Source organism: Panthera leo, chromosome D4 (genome assembly GCF_018350215.1).
Source record: "Panthera leo isolate Ple1 chromosome D4, P.leo_Ple1_pat1.1, whole genome shotgun sequence".
In the NCBI taxonomy this organism is placed as follows: Eukaryota; Metazoa; Chordata; class Mammalia; order Carnivora; family Felidae; genus Panthera; species Panthera leo.
Window position 1 is genome coordinate 29,288,262 of NC_056691.1, and position 21,483 is coordinate 29,309,744.

The 21,483-nt window shown below is 37.8% G+C and overlaps 1 protein-coding gene across 5 annotated transcripts in view; it reads right to left on the reverse strand.

Moving 5' to 3' along the window:
* FANCC (FA complementation group C) overlaps nt 1-21,483 on the reverse strand; it is a 268,544-nt gene that overhangs the window by 189,762 nt on the left and 57,299 nt on the right. The window contains exon 1 of one of the 5 annotated variants that reach the window (XM_042913462.1): nt 7,252-7,283. The exons of 3 other annotated variants lie outside the window; for them this stretch is intronic. The gene's annotated coding sequence lies outside the window, so the exon portion shown is untranslated. Of the gene's footprint in view, nt 1-345; nt 409-7,251; nt 7,284-21,483 lie in introns of those variants that run through there. One more of the 5 variants, XM_042913459.1, reaches the window with a different exon arrangement.

Here is a 21,483-nt window from a genome sequence, read left to right on the forward strand (position 1 = left end):
ATCACGCAGTTCATGAGTTCAAGCCTCACATCGGTCTCTGTTCTGACAGCTCAGAGCCTGGAGCCTGCTTCTGATTCTATGTCTCCCTCTCTCTGTGCCCCTTCCCACTTGTGCTCTGTCTCGCTCTCTCAAAAATAAAACAAAAAACATTAAAAAAATTTTTTTTTAAATGCCAGTCTTCCCACATACATTCTGTTAGGAATAAACAGTGGTTATTTCCTTTCCTTGCATTCTTGTCCTCAACTGTCTTATATTACAGCAAGACTATGGTGTTCAATGAGACCACAAGTTTAAAAAATGGGCTGAGGGGCACATTAGATATTAAAATATTAGAAATCTTCTTACCTTTGTCACTGGTGACTCAGCTCTAAGTTATTCTGCCTCTTCCCACCCTTGGTTGTACTCATAATTTATTACTAAATAAACAAAAACAAAAAATCCCACAAATTTATTGGGAGACAACTTTATGACAGAAACTCTCAAAAACATTGAAAGTAAAAAGATGGCAGTATAATTCGTTGCTCTCAAGCAACCTGTTGCTAATGAGAAAATCAGGATCTATAAACAGAAAAAACATAATCCCTTAGGGGAAGGGCTGGGAAAAAGGAAACAGGGTGCTACAAGGAACATTGAGTAGGGGCATTTCACCTGGCACGGGGGTGTCAGACGCTTCCAGGTAGAAAGGATGCCTAAGCTAAGTAAAACCATGAAGTATGAGCAGGGGTGAGCCAGGCAAAAACATAAAAACCAAACACAGGATGTTCCTACACTGCATAGGAAGAGTTAAGTTACCCCTGATGCCTGTTTCTCAAACTTGAAGAAAAAAACTGCTGGGGGCTCTCAGAGCTGTTTTAGACGGCTTTTAAAAGATGCTTTTTAAAAGCTAATTTAAGGGTGCCTGGGTGGCTCAGTCGGTTGAGCGTCCAACTTCGGCTCAGGTCACGATCTCGCGGTCCGTGGGTTCGAGCCCAGAGCCCCGCGTCAGGCTCTGGGCTGATGGCTCAGAGCCTGGAGCCTGCTTCCGATTCTGTGTCTCCCTCTCTCTCTGCCCCTCCCCCGTTCATGCTCTGTCTCTCTCTGTCTCGAGAATAAATAAATGTTAAAAAAAAATATATATATATAAATAAAATAAAATAAAAGCTAATTTAAAGATACTTTTAAAAAGCTAACTGAAAAAGAATTTTTATCCTGTACTAATAAGTACAAAACTAGTAAAACCATTATGCTTATATAGCTCTTATACATCTACAAAATCTTTACATGCACAATTACCAACAAATCTACAAAATGAATAAAATTTCAATCAACAAAATGAATCCAATGTGATCAATGATTCAGGTTACTGAATCTCACTTGGACTGGTCATGTAAACTTGGTACTGGCTACCAAAAGCTACCAGCAGCTTCTGTTATTTGCTGGTCCTACCATATGTGGGGATGCCTAAATTCGCCCTTTTCTCTTTTTGAACTACTGTGAAACAGCAATCTCTCACTCAGCTCGAACGTATTATTTACCTTTTTACCTCTGTTTGTTTTCAATATCTAAAAGTAGTGCTATTTAGTGCCACTACAAACACAGCTGCAGGCACTGACATCTTAAGACACTATTTAGTTAGAATTGTGGGCATTTAGGTGTTTGGGAACAATTGGATTTTTAAATTACCATCCAAATGAAAAATAAAAGGTGAAATCCTTGCAGAGAAACATAGAATCCTAATAAATCCCACCTGCTTAATCCTACTCATCTTTTGGGGTCTACAAGGCTCTGAAGGAGAAGTTTAAATAACCGTATGCTATGGGTCACTGAACTCACACAAAAAAGCATTTTTGTGGGTAGCTTTTAGTGCTATGTAAAACCAAATATCTCACTTTATTTCCTTTAATCCCTCAGCCCACATGACTTCCAGTTAAGATGGCACAGTAAATTTACTCTGATGGATCCTCTCTACTCCAAACATATAGCACAGAGAGGGGAAACATAAGAAGGGAAAACCAAAAGGATGCAGGCAAGCTAACAAACAATATAACTATTGCTGTAAAAAAGACATGGGGCAGAAACTCAAAGAGGAAAGTCCTCGAACTGAAAGGCTTGAGCCTTCTAAGGTCACAATTCAGGCACTAAAACTGGAAATATGAATCCTACACAGTTCTGAGGCCAAACATAATCCACAAAAGAAAGAGTCAGACCTAGCATCGCTGTGTGACAGCACAGTCAAAGTGATAACTGGAGGAGGAGACCCCTCCATTCCTGAAAGAAGGTTGGCAGCTCCTTGTTTCATATGGAGCAGTGACATAAGGAGGAAGGAGAACACAGGCCAGCCAGCGATCAGGAACCCAATGAAACAGCCTGTGATTGCCCAAGTATAAACCACCACTGCAGGTCTAGGCTGGGGCTCTGTAGAAGCCACCCAAGACAACTCCAAAATAGCTACAAAGAGTGAGAAAAGAGGAAAAAAATGGAAAATAAGTAAATGAATAAAAACAATACAAAAGAGATCTCAAACAAATCATGCCCTTCAACCAAAGTTCTAAAGTACATGAAGAAACCTAATGCTAATAAAGGCAACTAACAAAATGAGTCATCAGGCCACTAATTCACTTCAGATGAAATTAATATTACAAAACAGTCCAATAAAATAAGTATATTTAAGATGCTTTTAGAAAGCTAATTGAAAAATAATTAAAAATTATAAAACAAAAAGGCAGAATTAAAATAAGAGATGGTTAAAAAGAATCAATTAGAAATTATGTGAAGGATATAGTCATAAAAGTTTAAAAACTCAGTAAACAAGATACCTCAGACTGAACAGAATTGAATAAAGACTTGGTCAATCTGAAGATAATATTAAGGAATTCACTCAGAATGCAGCCCAGAAAAAAAAAGAGAAAAAATGAAAAGCAGTTAAGAAACCTGAGTGATAGCTCCACAAACACCTAAGACGTGTCACAGAAAAAGAAAGTGAAGAGAGTTCAGAAGAGAAGCAATATTTAGAGATGAAAGCTAAGAATGTTCAAGAAATACCTGAGTTCTCAGATTAAAAGCACATTCTGAATACTAAGATAATTTTAAAAAACAAGCAGATAACTAAATAAGTCATTAACAAATCTACACAAGTTAAAGTATTAATTATAAAAAGAAAATCTCAAAAGCTACAAGAGAGTGTCCTGAACAACCATTGGATCTGCTGGGTCATGAATCTCAAGAGGCTGGCTGCCAGCACTGCAGTCAGGGCCAGCTAAGTTCAATGGGGAGACAACAGGAATCAGCAGCTCAGATGAGCACACCCAGCAAGCATTTGCCTCTTACTTAATGGCTGGTAAACATAAGGTGAAGCAACTGTTTTTCACTTTTAGAGACAACCCCAAGAAACTTCCTGAAAAAGCAGAACCCTAAATATTTTTGGCAACTACTGGCAATAAGAGATTTGTCCTGCTTGGATAGCTGGATTTAAATTTCTCTTCCTTGCCCACTACACTTCTGCCAGCAGCACCAAATGTGGACTTTACTGGATACCTTGCTCACCATCATGATATTGCAACCAACTCCGAACAAAAGATCTCAATATATAAGCAAAAGAAGTGAGGCAAAGGACTGATGCCAACCAGGTTCACTCTCAGCTATAGTTATCACTGGCTGCTATTTGAACTCAATGTTTTTCATCCATATTTCTTCATCAATTACAAATTTCTCTACCACATATTTAATTTTATTGCATTTAATTTTACATTTAAATTTAACTATTTAAATTTAATAAACTTCCTTTACTGAAGCTAAAGGAAAGGAAAACAAAGAAACAAGAATGATAGCCTGAGTTATCTGGAAAGGAACTTGATGTGGAAGTCACCGATGATTTACAATTAAAAAAAAATGGTCATAGAAAACTGGTAACACAACACATATCATGGCTGTTTGAATAAAAACTAGAGGCACAACATTTTTGAAAGGTTAGTAAACCCCTCAGTTAGGTTCTCCTGGAAAGCAGAGCTCAGGTAGCTTTAGAGAAGGTACAGACCTGAATTCACCTCATTTCCAGACAAAGGAAAAATCTCTCACAAAAAGCACCCATATGCTGCTATCCAAGTGATGCACTTGGCAGTGACCCACAGGATCAACAGGGACAAGGGCCCTAGAACTACCCACCGTGGTCTCAGAACCTCTCTAAAAACTATGTTACGTTATGGCACAAGAGCACCACCTACTGAAATAGTTCCAAGGGTTAAAAGGGTTAGTCCATTTGTTTAAAAAAAGGGTTATATATACCTACCTCTACCCAACTGTCTACCCTGGCTTCAAAAAAATATGACCATGGAGGGATGGATGTCAAATTATTTCAATATAACTGGCTGTCTCTTTCTCTTAAAACTTTAACCTCCTCAGAAAGAAACAGTATGCCTTCTCCTTGCTCCTCCCATTTTTGCTTTAATAACCATAGTAAAACAAATCTTTCCAGTACAATGTCCTCTTTTCCCTCCTATGCATCTTCAGTTATCTTAGTGAATACTGCTACTTCTAGATCTTGTCCCCTACTGGTTTTCCAAGAGGCTGAGAAGAACTCAAGGGGAGAAGCTGCAGTAGTTCTAACAGATCTGGGAAGGATATATGTAAAGTCAAGTCCCTCAGTTAAGTCTTTCATTTTAAGCCCAAATGGGGAATTGTGCTTTTTCAATTCACTCAAAGATGGTTATAATATAGTACCCCCCCCCACACCCTGAAGGAGTTTAAGATGAACATAAAGGTTCTACACCAGCAAAGCTGGCGGCCAAATAATCTATTAGTAAACAGGAAATAGTATGTAGGGAAGATGATTTATGGGATAAGTAACACTCAGGGTAGAGTGGATTGTTTCTGCTATGCTGTACACATATAGAATACAACTAAAACCATGGCAAAAAAGAAAAACCAAACAAACAAACAAACAAAAAAAAAACCAAAAAAAAAACCAAGAGTTCCTTCTAGAGCCCTTTATGGCTTGTGTGAAACACCAAGGTATTGCCAATTACAAGAACACTGACATAGACTGACTTGAACAATTCGTATAAATTCTAGCCTGTATGTCATTCGCTTTGTTATACTTTATCGATCTGCTGGAGGGCACTCTATTTATGAGCCATTATATGCATGACCTCTACTATGCCTTAGCTGTAATAAAAAAGCAGCAGCTTGTGTTTATTCCCAATCATGTTGCACACCCTCTCATCCAGTCCTAGTGAGGATTTCCATTACACCCAGAGCACTCTCATGAAAATAGGGAAAAGATCTCTCTACACAGCACAGTCAAGGAAGAAAAACATATACCCCCCAAAATACCAGTCATCTGATACCTACAGAAGTATAGATTTGTTCATATGTAAATCACAGAAACTTCGAAACAAAATAAATGTCTGTATTCTATTTCAATTACCTCACAAGGGGGTAAAAACACTTATAAAAACTCCAGTCACAGTTCTCTAGTGCATAAACGGCGATGCTAAATGCAGTTTGTACTACTCTGTGTGTTTGCTAATGCCCCATGGCAAGGGGCAACCAAGAGCGTTGCAAGGAGGATAAATCTACTGAATGTGAAAATCTCAGGGAAGAGACCTATTGAAAAAGAATGAAGTTATGCAGGGACAAAAATTCTAAGATAAGGAGCAACTGGTAAGTTGGCATTAATATAGCAAACAACAACAACAACAAAACCAACAACTTGGGATTCATGGCCCCTTAGGATTTTTTTTTTTAAAGCATAATATTGGGTAAAAGACCATAATATTAGAATACACTAACAGAGATCTAGCAAAATTTAGCAAGCCTGCCAGGTTTGACCCATTTTTGGTCCTTATTAGAATTTTAGGTGTAGTAGACATTTGTGGTTACCTGTCTAGCACCCATTATCTACCTTCTTGCTTCCTAACAAGACTTGTAATTTTCTAGCCAGCAGATTTTGGGGAGACAAAAATGGTTTCTGATTGGGTTAAAGCAGTGATTCATGCTACAGCACACTAAGTAAATCACTATAAGATAGTATTTCCACATTATGTTTCAGATAAAGAATGGAAGTATTCTTGTGATCCTATGGAACAAAAAGGTTTAAAAACTGGTTTTAACTATGCCATCTCATTTGTAGTAGGCTAAATAGTGATGCCCAAAATTTACATCCCTGTCCTAAGCCCCACAGCCTATGAATATTACCCTTAAGAAGTCCAGGAGCTATAGGTAGAAATCAGTGATCCAGCCCAACCCTTTCATTTCATAGAAGAGGTAATAGGGTGCAGAGCGTTGAAGTACTTTCTTAAGACTATCTCCATTTGGTTGGAGTCCCAGCAAGAACAGAATCCAGGTCTCCTAGCACCTACTTCAGCAATCTCCCTGAGGTTATATAAAGAAACTAAAGAAAACTGTGATAACTCAGGAGGCAGAAAAGGACAGAAATTTTTACTGTTTTGAGAAAAGATGAAATGATATAGGCATTCTTTAGCCTAGAAAATGGAAGAGTAGTGAATGAGTTAATAAACGCCAGCAGGTAAAGAAAACATTGACAAAAGGCTACTCCATATACACTTACTTTGCACTGATAATCAAACCTTGGTTTTCTATCTCTCTTTGTGTCTTACAATCCAGAGTCTTCAAGATTTTAATTCTATAAGAATCTATTTTACTACTGGCACTACATCTCAGTTGTAAAACAAAAACCCACACAATGAGATTGAGTCAAATGGGGAAGGGAAATGTTATGAAAATGCTACAACAAAAGATCTCAAGGATACTCAAGGAAAGAAAACAAAGTTAAGCTGGACCAAATGAAAATTGGGACTAGAAACTCCTGTCACTATTGCTCATGGGTCTTCACATGTGTCCTCCACTGTCAGCTCCTCTGTGTAGACCACCTTCCTCTACTGACTCATGACTTTTGATCCCCCTGGTTTGCACATGTTGTTAAGTTATGTAAGTTTATGGTATAGTTTGGAGCCTGGTCACAGCTCTAGGTGATCTTTCAGCACAAAGATTCATCATCATTTCATTAACTCAGTATCTCAAGGTCCCCATTTTCAGGGAAGAGAATCTAATGGGCTCAATTCAGCCAATGGAATCTCTAGATTGGTTTCCACCAGATCACTTGCTCATCTGGCAAAGATTGGTGATCAATGGGTAGTAAAGTCTGGGCAGATTCTTCAAAAAGGGGTGCAGCAGGGAGGAAATGATAAACATGTACATTAAGGTACCCAAGAAATATATAGCTCTTTTAGGTAAGGTTATGTAGGAAGAACATACCATTTCTGTATTTGAGATCTGTACAAGAAGTGACTGTAACCTGTAAACAGAGAACAGGAACCATTTTTAAATTTTCTTCTAGCTCTATGGGGCTAGAGCAAAACCTTGCTACTTAGGGCTGTATTATCAGACTTTATCACTTGTCCAGAAGTACCTCTAACTAGCAGACCATCAAGGAAATCTCAGGAAATAAAAGCATATCTCTTTTATACAATATACGCTGACATGCTACCATTTGGAGAAAGAATGGAGAGAAAGGAATAAAAGGAAGATATCAGCAGTCCTTGCGTTAAGGACCAACTCTTTGAACTACATTATGGTCAAAGTACATATAGTTCTACAGTTCAACACAGTAGTGAAATTATAACAGAACTGGTTCCATAAGTAATTTTAAAAATAAAAGCAAAAGGCTCACAGAGGTGGAGGGGAGGATGAACAGGAAGAGTACAGAGGATATTTAGGACAGTGAAACCAATCTGTATTCTATAATGATAGGTACATGTCATTATTCATTTGTCTAAACCTATAGAGTTACCACCTCAAGAGTGAACCTTAAGGCAAACGATGCACTTTGGATAATTATGATGTGTCAATGTAGATTCATCAATTGCAACAAATGTACTAGTCTGGTACAGGATGTCAATAGTGGGGAAGTTATACATGTGAGGGGGACAGGATATATAGGAACTCTGTACTTCCTGCTTAATTTGGTTGTAAACCTAAACCCACCACACTCACTCCCATCTGTAAGAAAAGGGTATTTAAAAAGGCCATGGTGGCAGGGCTACTCTGGACCAACAAAATTCAAAACTACTCTAAACTCTGTGGGCATAAAGAACAGAAATATCAGGAGGAGACTGAGAAAGATCTCAACTACAGCTGGCAGGAGCCACAGCCCTCACACCCTATATAATAAAATTAATCAGTTCTCTGAGTTCCAATTTCATACAGCCAGATGCTTGGTTTCTCTAGACAGGATAATTCACAGAGGTTGCACTGTGAGGTATTATCTCCTTCCAAGTCTAGAATGTGAACTCTTCAACCACCAGGAAATTAAATACAAAAGTTTTTATTGGTTCTCCCCCTAACTCTACCCCCAAGTAATATGCAATTTTCAATGTCAACTAAGAATTTCAGAGGGGAGATCTCCTCTCACATCTAACATATGAAGTTTTTTTTGTTGCTTTGTTTGTTTGTTCTTAAAGAAGTTCTCATCTTGACTTAGACTATCAGATAATCTAACAGTACCATATGGCCTCCGGCATTATTAATTCCACAAGCTGACTTTTCTTTAAACTTTTCCTCTAATAGATGCTTCTCTTTCTGTCACAGGGAACCTGGTCTTTCTCTTACCCTACCCTGCATCATCTTCAAGACCACTCATTTAGGGGCAAGGTAATCTTAAGTAACAGCTTGATTATGTATGTATGTATGTACATAGCCTAAGTCTTAATAAAGTTCTACTGCTCATTCCTTGTTATACCCCAAGAACTATACTTGTTCTGGCAATCTTCAAAAGGTTTAACTATATCCACTTGGGGGGGATTTCAAAAAAATAACTAAGAAACAGTATGAGTTACTTTGCCTACTAACTGTGAGGAAAGATGTTGACAAATGTCCACTAGCTAAAATAGCATAATTGTAACATTTGGTTAACTAAAGTTAAGTTTTGAGAATAAACTAGTCCACACATAATTTTGTCTACATTTTCTCGTTTCTATGCTTCCTTCCATATAGTACAGATTTCCTCCTTTAAGTATCTGGGAAGAAAAGATCCAATGAAAGTACAAAATGTTTACATGGTATTTTCCTGGGTTTTACCCTTTATTTGCATTGGAAAAAGAAATTTACCAAACCATACTCTCATTCAGCTAAAACAATTCCCAAGCACCATTTCTGAGAGATATTTATAGGGACTCCTTAGTCAAGAGATTCAGGGGTCAAGCGAGGGTTCTAATTCTATGCTGTAACCTCTCTTAGGGCATCTCAGGACACTTAACTTAACTCTGAGAAGTCCAGCATTCACACGGTCATTCAAGAAACATTTGTTAAGTGGATACCATGTGCCAGGCACTGTGCCAGAAATTAGTGATAAAATCTCAATCCTAAGCATAGTCCTTTGCCTCAAGGAGTCTTAGTCTAGATACTGTTTTTTAAATTGCAAGTTGTGAGATCAATTAATAGCAACCAAGCAATTTTTTTAATGAAGTAAAAGACAGAACAGAAAATACTACAGTATATCATCCATAGAAACAGCAAGTGTGCTTGGTGAAACTTTTGTAAAAAAATAATACATACATGTATGTGTTCAAGATAGGATATATGTATATTTCTTATGGAACATAATTGAAAAATTTTTAAAAACTCTGCTCTAGCAGAAGAACTATATTACACAAGAAATGATAATATAATGTATTTTACAAAAGAGTAAGTAGAGGATACTATGGGACATCAAAGAACATTCCCCAAACTTTTTTGAGCCTAAACACATTATCACTTCACACTAAAAACCTATGGAAAAAAGGATCTACTTCCAGCATGACAGTGTGAGGAGTTCTGCTGACCTGCTCCCACCGAAACTGATGAAAACTGTTAAAACAACAACTATTTAAAGTTTCTGGAAATGGTCCAAGGACAAACAGCAAATGAAAAAAATGTATCTATTCAAGAAAATCAATGAAAATTTGATAAGAAAAAGTCTGTGATATTTGAACCAAGAACACTTCCTACCTCTCTCCTCTCAGTTCAGCAAGAGGCCACTCCACACTACAACAGCCAGAACAGCTCCCTCTCCCGCCAGCTACTAGCCAGAAGGGCTTTCTTTCAGGGGAACTACTGCCAGCCACCTGTTACTGAGGCTAAGTCCCAAAGGAGAATGACTATTAGGTGGAGGCTCCCTTCTTCCACCCAGACCCCACTTGTGAAATGACAGCTCTAACTTGAGTGTGTCACACTGAAAATAATGAGGCCCTAAACACTCCTGCCCCCGTGGTTCCACATCAGGACTGGCAGCTGACTAGACCTCAGGCTGCTGCACCTACACTAAGCATTCACCTCCTGGAGCAAGAAGGTCACTCAGAGAGAAGCTTTTCATTATCACCACCCCAGCTCCAGAGCCCTGGCTCAGAGACTTTGCCAGAAGGGGGAAGCAGGCCATAACAGATAGCTTCTAAACCCTACCCAAAGGAACTTATTTCATTTGCAACAAAGTGTAGAGAAGTTCAAGCCTAAGTGTGTTTGCAAAACAGTAAAGACTGTGGTGAAAGGCAACTGGGAGGAGATTCAAGATACACGCTAAACTGCAGGCCAGCTAGTTTGCAGGAAAGAACTGGAAATAAGTTGAGAAGCCCTCCTGGGGTTGGAACAAATATCAAACACTGACCTTAGAAATGATTCCTTCAAAGAAGACACAATTTGACAGGATTCATTTATAGAGCAATTTATATCTCCAAGCATTATTAAAAACAATAGGGTAATTATCCAGCTATCAGTGGAGCGCAACAACTGGGTGAAGTCAGAGAAAGAGTTTAGGAAAGCCCTACCATTATCACTATCATCCCAGGGCAACTATGGACATATCCAAAGCCGCTGAGGAGCAACATAAGAGACTTAACACTGTAGGAAGTGAAACAGACTAGCCAGTTAATAAATAAATAAACAAACAAATAACATAACAAGTCCTGAAAGGGAGCAGTAAAGGACAACCAGTGCCCAGGACTGGTACAGTATATTACATGAAATGTCCAATTTCCCACCAAAAAATTATGAGGCATGCAAACAAACAAGAAAGCATGACCCATACCCAGGGAAAAAAAGCAAGCAACAGAAACAGCTTGTGAGAATAATAAGATGTTGATTTATCAGAAAAAGATTTCAAAACAATGATTATGAACATATTCTCAAAACTACAGAAAACAATAGTTAAAGAAGGAAGGTATGATGACAATATTGCATCAAATAAATTATATCAATAAACAGATAGAAGTTACAAAAAAGAGCCAAATGGAAATTGTGGGGTTGAAAAAATACAGTAACAGAAAAAAACAAAAAAATCTCTTTAGAGTGCTTCGACAGATTTGAATTGACAGAAGAACAAGCAAATTTCAAGATATAGAAATCAAGACAGAGATAACAGAGTAAAAAGAATGAAGAAAGATGAAGAAAGCCTCAGAGGAATGTATGACATCATTAAATGCACCAACATACTTGTAATGAGTACCACAAGGAGCGGATAGAAAGAAGAGGAAAAAAAAATCATTCAAAGAAATGGTTAAACCTTATCAAATTTACTGAAAAAAAAAAAAAAAATCCAAGAAGATCGACAAACTCCAAGCATTATAAATACAAAGAGATTTACAAATGGACATGTCATAATAAAAACGATGAAAGTCAAGGACAAGAAAAAAGTCTTAAAAGGAGCAAGAGAAATATAACCCATTACTTACAAGGGAACTCCAATAAGATTAACAACAGACTTCTCAGCAGAAATGATACAAGTCAAAAAAGAATGGGATAACACATTCAAAATATTCGAAGGAAAATCTGTCAACCAAAAATTTCATATCCAGCCAAGTTATCTTTCAAAACTTTATATGAAAAAAAGACTTTCCTAGATAAACAAAGACTGAGATAACTTGCTCCTAAAAGACGTACCTTACAAAAAATAAGAAAGTAAGTTCTTAAGACTAAAAGCTAGTAACCACAGAAGGTAATATGAATCCACATAATAAAACAAGAACACCAGTAAAAGTCATTATAAATGCATATTCTTCCTGGATATCATAACTGACATAAGTATCAACTGTATGAAACACTATGTACATGTCATTAGGCCAGTAACATACAAAAATAAGATATATGTGATATATTTGCCAATACCAGTGCAAATGAGGTATATAGGAACACAGTTGTATGAGGCCAAAGAAATTACTACATATGGTAAAGTAGTATCTATAACAATACATTTTTGGGTTTATAACATTAAAAGATGCAATGTGTATAACTTTTTGTGTTGGAGGAGAAGGGAGCAGTGCTATACAGGAATAATACGTCTATATACTGCTGAATAGGAATTAATCTGGTATAAATTGGAAGCTGATTTTGATAAGATATATATGGTAAGCCCTAGAAAACCACTAATAAAAATACTCAAAAAGTATAGTGAAAACACCATTTAAAAAAGTTAAAAGGCTATATTTAAAAATATTCACTTAAGGGAAAAAAAATGCAATAAAGGACAAATAAAAAGGACAAGAGACATACAGAGAATACAAAGTAAATGTGTCAAAAATAAATCCAGCTATGGTTGACCCATGAACAACATAGGGGGAGAAGGGATAACACATGCAGTTGAAAATCTGCATATAACTTCTGACTCCCCCAAAACTACCATTGACCAGAGGCCTTATAGACAGCATAAGCAGTTGATTAACACATATTTTATACGCTATATGTGTTATATACTGTATTCTTATAATAAAGCAAGAAAAAAGGTTATTAAAAATCATAAGAGAAAATACATTTACAGTATTGTACTGTATTTATAAAAAACACACCTATAAGTGGACCCATGTAATTCAAGGTCAACTATATATGGGTAACATCACTGAATGTGAATGGAATAAACAATCCAACCAAAAGTCTGAGATTATCAGACTGTACAAAAACACATAAAAAATCTATATGCAGCCTACAGAAGACATACTTTATAGATTCAAAGATACAAGTAGATTGGGAGTAAAAAAAAAAATGGAAAAGATGTATCATGAAAACATGCAAAAACAAGAAAGGTGGCATGACCACACTGATATTAAAGAAAACAGACTTTTTTTTTAAGATTCTATTTTTTAAGTAATCTATGCATCCACTGTGGGGCTCAAACTTACAATCCTGAGATCAAGAGTTGCATGTGCTAACAACTAAGCCAGACAGGCACCCTACAAAACAGACTTTAAAACTTAAAAATGTTAATAGAGATAAAAAAAGATATTTATAACGATTAATGTATCAATTCATGAGAAATATATAACAAGTATAAACATGTGCAGCTAACAGAGCACCAAAGCTCATAAAGCAAAAACTGACAGATATGAAGGGAGAAATAGATACTTTAATGTTAATAGTTGAAGACTTCAAAGCTTCACATTCAGTAATACATAGAATAACTAGACAGAAGATCATTAAGGAAACACTAAAATAACACTATAAACCAACTAGACTAAGAGCCAGTTATAGAGCACTTCACCCACCCAAAGGATATATACATCTGAAGGTCACATGGAACATTCTCCAGGACAGACCACATGCTAGGAAATATACCTCTCTAACAAAAGACACACACACACACACACACACACACACACACACACACACCTTAATATATTTATAAATGGATAGGTAATATAAAGAATGTTCTGTGACCACAAAGAAATAAGAAATCAGTAGCAGGAAAAATTTGGAGTAATCAAAAATACGTGGAAATTAACACAATGGTAAATAACCAATGGGTCAAAAAAATCAAAAGGGAAATTAGAAAATGATTTGAGATAATGAAAATGAAGACACAATATATCAAAATCTATGGGATGCAACTAAAGCAGAACTCAGAGGAATATTTATAGCTGTAAATGCCTATATTAAAACCAATGAGGAGAGGAGGAGCTGAGATGGTGGGACAACATGGAAGTATTTTGTGTGTCGCGCGTCCATGAAATACAACCAGACCAACACTAAACCATCCTGAACACCTAGAAAACTGATCTGAGGATTAACACAACAATCTGCACAACCTGAACCACAGAATTCAGCAGGTACACAGCTTGGAGAGGTGAACTTGGGGAGAGAGAAGTCACTGAGGACAGGGAGATGTTTTGCTTGTGGACAGAGGACAGAGATGGGGAGAGAGTTCAGGAAAAGCACCGCCCCCCCCCAAAAGCAGCTGCAAAGAAAGTGGAAAAGTGGAAACAGCCACAGGGACTGAACTAAAAAGGGAGAAAGGAGAAAGCAGAGGGTTTATATTCCATTAAGACTGTGAACAGGGGGAGCACAGAGTCTGGAATCTCCACAGCTCAATACCTCCTGGTGCTCTGGTGGGAAGGGCGAATCCCCAGGAGCAGAGTGGGGTCCAGGAGGTTCTCGGGCCACACGGGGAGAAGTGGTTCCACTGTTGGAAGGACATTTGGTGGAGGCTTTGAGGCCACCTGGGCCCAGCAGACCCCAAAGAACAGCCACAGTCACTGGTGCTGGAACAAGGTCGTTGGGGGTGAAGCCTGGTGCCAGATGTGTGCTGTGATTTTCCATAATCCCTGAGGGCTGCTGCTACACTATCTCATGAACTTTTTCTGGGGCGGGCTGGCACCCACAGCAGTGCGGTCCCACAAGCATTTTTGGGTGCAGCTGGCACCTGGCCATTGCTCAGTAAGGGGCAGAGTAGGTCAAAGCCACAGTCCCTCAGAAGTGAGGGGCCAGGGAAGGCAGCTGCATCTGAGACAAAACTTGGGAAGGGGGTGCTGCCTGGGGCGTGGTCACAGACAGTGTGGAAGTGGGGAGTGGGCAGAAGCCAAAGATGAAGGACGGGTGTGCAATTGCTGATAGGGGATAATGGAGTTCCATTACTAGAGACTGGGTAGCTGGGTGACACCATTTTCACCGTTTCTGCGCATGCACATAGGCACCTACAAGTGCCACAACAATCCACCGCAGTAGGGTAGCAGCGCCATCGGGTGGAGAACGGAGCTGTTACACTAAACCTGCCCAACTGTGTCAACCTCACTCTTCAAGAACACAAGTCTCACTGCCTGCTTAGTTTATAGACTATAAAGCACTTAATAGTTTGACTTCTAGGTGAAATCGAAGTAATTTCAGTCGTATTTCAGAATGTTAGCTGGTCCAACTATTCTATTTTTTCTTTCTTTCCTTCTTTCTTTCTTTCTTTTTCTTTCTCTTTTTCTTTTTCTCTTTTTTGTTTCTTTTCTTTTTCTTGAATAAAGAAAGAAAAAATTCATTTTTATTTTCAATTTTTATTAAAAATATTTTCTTTATTTTTTCTACTATACTTTTTACTTTTGTGTAACTTTTTTCAAATTCTATTTTACTTCCATCATTTCATTTTAGTCTACTTCAGTATTTTTTTCAAATTTTCAAACAATTTCCCTTGTTCTTCCCCCTCCTTTTTCCTCTAATCTATCAAGCCACCTTCAACACCCAGACAAAAACACACCTAGGATCTAGCATCATTTATTCGATTTTGTGTGTGTGTTTGTTTTTAATTTTTTAATTTTAATATTTTTTTAATTTTAATTTTTCTACCTCATTAATTCCTTTCTCCCTTCAAAATGACAAAACGAAGGAATTCGTCCCAAAAGAAAGAGCAGGAAGAAACGACAGCCAAGGACTTAACCAAAACAGATACAAGCAAGATGTCTGAACCAGAATTTAGAACCATGATTAGAATACTAGCTAGAGTCTAGCCTGCTACTTATTCTGTGTCTCCCTCTCTCTCTGCCCCTCCCCCACTCGTGCTCTGTCTCAGAAATAAATAAACATTAAAAAATTAAAAAAAAAAGGGGCACCTGGGTGGCTCAGTCGGTTGAGCGACCAACTTCAGCTCAGGTCATGATCTCACGGTTTGAGTTCGAGCCCCACATCGGGCTCTGTGCTGACAGCTCAGAGCCTGAAGCCTGCTTCTGATTTTGTGTCTCCTTCTCTCTCTGCCTCTACCCCACTCATGCTCTGTCTCTCTCTGTCTCAGAAATAAATAAACATTTAAAAAAATTTAAAAAAAAAAGAATACTAGCTGGAGTCCAAAATAGATTAATTTTTTTTAACGTTTTATTTATTTTTGAGACAGGGAGACACAGAGCATGAACACGGGAGGGTCAGAGAGAGGGAGACACAGAATCTGAAACAGGCTCCAGGCTCTGAGCTGTCAGCACAGAGCCCAACACAGGGCTCGAACTCACGGACCAAGAGATCATGACCTGAGCTGAAGTCGGCTGCTTAACCGACTGAGCCACCCAGACGCCCCCAAAATAGATTAGAACCCCTTTCTGCGGAGATAAAAGAAGTAAAAGCTAGTCAGGATGAAATAAAAAATGCTGTAACTGAGCTGCAATTTCCAATGGATGCTGCAGCAGTAAGGATGGATGAGGCAGAACAGAGAATCAGTGATATCGAGGACAAACTTATGAAGAATAATAAAGCATAAAAAAAGAGGGAGATTAAGGCAAAAGAGCACGATTTAAGAATGAGAGAAATCAGTGACTCATTAAAAAGGAACAACATCAGAATTATAGGGGTCCCAGGAGAGGAAGAGAGAGAAATAGGTGTAGAAGAGTTATGTCAGCAAATCATAGCCGAAAACTTTCCTCACTTGGGGAAAGACACAGACATCAAAATCTGGGAAGCACAGAGGACTCCATTAGATTCAACAAAAACCAACGATCAACAAGGCATATGATAGTCAAATTCACAAAATACTCAGGCAAGGAGAGAATCATGAAAGCAGCAAGGGAAAATAAGTTCCTAACCTACAAGGGAAGACATATCAGGTTTGCAGCAGACCTATCCACAGAAACTTGGCAGGCCAGGAAGGAGTGGCAGGATATGTTCAATGTGCTGAATCAGAAAAATATGCAGCCAAGAATTATTTATTCAGCAAGGCTGTCATTCAAAATAGAAGGAGAGAGAAAAAGTTTCCCAGACAAACAAAAATTAAAGGAGTTTGTGACCGCTAAACCAGCCCTATATATGTATATATACATATATATACACACACACCAAAAGCAACAAAGATTAGAAAGGACCAGAGAACACCACCAGAAATTCCAACTCTACAAGCATCATAATGGCAATAAATTCATATCTCTCAATACTCACTCTAAATGTCAATGGACTCAATGCTCCAATCAAAAGACATAGGGTAACAGAATAGATAAGAAAAAAAGATCCATCTATAAGCTGTTTATAAGAGACCCATTTTAGACCTAAAGACACCTTCAGATTGAAAATAAGGGGATGGAGAACCATCTATCATGCCAATGGTCAACAAAAGAAAGCCAGAGTAGCCATACTTATATCAGACAATCTAGACTTTAAAATAAAGACTGTATCAAGAGATGGAGAAGGGAATTATATCATTATCAAGGGGTCTATCCACCAAGAAGACCTAACAATTGTAAACATTTATGTGCCAAATGTGGAGGCACCAAAATATATAAATCAATTAATCACAAACATAAAGAAACTCATCGATAGTAATACCATAATAGTAGGAGACTTCAACACCCCACTCAGCAATGGACAGATCATCTAATAAAAAAATCAACAAGGAAACAATGGCTTTGAATGACACTGGACCAGATGGACTTAACAGATATATTCAGAACATTTCATCCTAAAGCACCAGAATACACATTCTTCTCCAGTGCACACGGAACGTTCTCTAGAATAGACCATATACTGGGACACAAATCAGCCCTAAGTACAAAAAGACTGAGATCATACCGTGTATATTTTCAGACCACAATGCTATGAAACTCGAAATCACCCACAAGAAAAAATTTGGAAAGGTAACAAATACTTGGAGACTGGAGAACATCCTATTAAAGAATAAATGGGCTAACCAAGAAGTTAAAGAGGAAATTAAAAAATATATGGAAGCCAATGAAAATGATAACACCACAACACAAAACCTCTGGGATGCAGCAAAGGCGGTCATAAGAGGAAAGTATATAGCAATCCAGGCCTTCCTAAAGGAAGAAAGATCTCAGATACACAACCTAACCTTACGCCTTAAGGAGCTGGAAAAAGAATAGCAAATACAACCCAAAACCAGCAGAAGACAGGAAATGATAAAGAATAGAGCAGAAATTAATGTTATCAAAACCAAAAAAAAAAAAACAGTAGAACAGATCAATGAAACCAGAAGCTGGTTCTTTGAAAGAATTAACAAAATTAATAAACCACTAGCCAGTTTGATCAAAATGAAAAAGGAAAGGACCCAAATAAATAAAATAAAGAATGAAAGAGGAGAGATCACAACCAACACAGCAGAAATAAAAACAATAATAAGAGAATATTATGAGCAATTATATGCCAATAAAATGGGCAATCTGGAAAAAATGGACAAATTCCTAGCAACATATACACTACCAAAACTGAAACAGGAAGAAATAGAAAATTTGAACAGACCCATAACCAGTAAGAAAATCAAATTACTAATCAAAAATCTGCCATAAAACAAGAGATCTATAGACCAATTTCCCTGATGAACATGGACGCAAAAATCCTCAACAAGATATTAGACAACCGGATCCAACAACACATTAAAAAAAATTATTCACCACGACCAAGTGGGATTTATACCTGAGATGCAGGGCTCATTCAAAATCTGCAAAACAATTAACGTGATTCATCACATCAATAAAAGAAAGGACAAGAACCATATGATCCTCTCAATAGATGCAGAGAAAGCATTTGACAAAATACAGCATCCTTTCTTGATAAAAACCCTCAAGAAGGTAGGGATAGAAGGATCATACCTCGAGATCATAAAAGCCATATATGAACGACCCAATGCTAATATCATCCTCAATGGGGAAAAACTGAGAGCTTTCCCCCTAAGGTCAGGAACAAGACAGGGATGTCCACTCTCGCCACTGTTATCCAACATAGTATTGGAAGTCTTAGCCTCTGCAATCAGACAACACAAAGAAGTAAAAGGCATCCATATTGGCCAGGAGGAGGTCAAACTTTCACTCTTCGCAGATGACATGATACTCTATATGGAAAACCTAAAAGATTCCACCAAAAAACTGCTAGAACTGATTCATGAATTCAGCAAAGTTGCAGGATATAAAATCGATGCACAGAAATCAGTTGCATTCCTATACACCAAGAATGAAGCCACAGAAAGAGAAATCAAGGAATCAATCCCACTTACAATTGCACCAAAAACCATAATATAACCTAGGAATATAACCAAATCTAACCAAAGAGGTGAAAAATCTATACACTGAAAGCCACAGAAAGCTTATGAAAGGGGCGCCTGGGTAGCTCAGTCGGTTAAGCGTCCGACTTCAGCTCAGGTCACGATCTCGCCGTCCATGAGTTCGAGCCCCGCGTCGGGCTCTGGGCTGATGGCTCAGAGCCTGGAGCCTGCTTCCAATTCTGTGTCTCCCTCTCTCTCTGCCCCTCCCCCATTCATGCTCTGTCTCTGTCTGTCTCAAAAATAAATAAACGTTAAAAAAAATTTTTTTAACAACAAAAAAAAAGAAATCTTATGAAAGAAATTGAAGACGACACAAAAAATTGGTAAAAAGATTCCATGCTCCTGGATAGGAAGAACAAATATTGTTAAAATGTTGATACTACCCAAAGCAATCTACATATTCAGTGCAATCCCTATCAAAATAACACCAGCATTCTTCACAGAGCTAGAACAAATAATCCTAAAATTGATATGGAATCAGGAAAGACCCCAAATAGCCAAAGCAATCTTGACAAAGAAAACCAAAGCAGGAGGCATCACAATCCCAGACTTCAAGCTATACTGCAAAGCTGTAATCATCAAGACAGTATGGTACTGGCACAACAACAGACACTCAGATCAATGGAACAGAATAGAGAACCCAGAAATGGACCCAGAACTTATGGCCAACTAATCTTTGACAAAGCAGGAAAGAATATCCAATGGAATAAAGACAGTCTCTTCAGCAAGTGGTGCTGGAAAAACTGGACAGCGACATGCAGAAGAATGATCCTGGACCTCTTTCTTACACCATACACAAAAATAAACTCAAAATGGATGAAAGACCTAAGTGTACGACAAGAAGCCATTAAAATCCTCGAGGAGAAAGCAGGCAAAAACCTCTTTGATCTTGGCCGCAGCAACTTCTTACTCAACACGTCTCTGGAGGCAAGGGAAACAAAAGCAAAAATAAACTACTGGGACCTCATCAAAATAAAAAGCTTCTGCACAGCGAAGGAAACAATCAGCAAAACTAAAAGGCAACCGACAGAATGGGAGAAGATATTTGCAAATGACATATCAGATAAAGGGTTAGTATCCAATATCTACCAAGAACTTATCAAACTCAACACCCAAAAAACAAATAATCCAGCGAAGAAATGGGCAAAAGACAGGAGCAGACACTTGTCCACATGAGAAAATGCTCCACATCAGTCATCATCAGGGAAGTACAAATCAAAACCACAATGAGATACCACCTTATACCTGTCAAAATGGCTAACATGAACAACTCAGGCAACAACAGATGTTGGCGAGGATGGGGAGAAAGAGGATCTCTTTTGCATTGTTGGTGGGAATGCAAGCTGGTGCAGCCACTCTGGAAAACAGTATGGAGGTTCCTTAAAAAAACTAAAAATAGAAGTACCCTAGGACCCAGCAATTGCACTACTAGGCATTTATCCACAGGATACAGGTGTGCTGTTTTGAAGGGAGACATGCACCCCCATGTTTATCGCAGCACTATCAACAATAGCCAAAGTATGGAAAGAGCCCAAATGTCCATCGATGGATGAATGGACAAAGAAGATGTGGTATATATATACAATGGAGTATTACTCGGCAATCAAAAAGAATGAAATCTTGCCATTTGCAACTGCGTGGATGGAACTGGAGGGTATTATGCTAAATGAAATTAGTCAGAGAAAGACAAAAATCATATGACTTCACTCATATGAGGACTTTAAGAGACAAAACAGATGAACCTAAGGAAGGGAAACAAAATAATATAAAAACAGGGAGGGGGACAAAACAGAAGAGACTCATAAATATGGAGAACAAACTAAAGGTTACAGGAGGGTTTGGGAGGAGGGGATGGGCTAAATGCGTGAGGGGCACTAAGGAATCTACTCCTGAAATCATTGTACTAGATGCTAACTAATTTGGATATAAATTTAAAAAAACAAAAAATAAAACAAGTTAAAAAATAAATAAATAAATAAATAAATAAATAAATAAATAATAAAATTACACTGCCATCAACTAAAATAGACTGTTATTTACACAGGCTATTTTAAGTGAACCTCAGAGTAACCACAGGAAAAAAAGTTAAAGTAAATACAAAAAGAAAAATGAGACAGGAATCTAAACATAATATCAAAGCCATCAAAACACAAAGAAAGAAGAAAGGGAACAGAGAGGAATTTTTTTTAAAAAGGCCAGAAAACAATTAACAAAATAGTAATAAGTACATGCTTACTAATAAT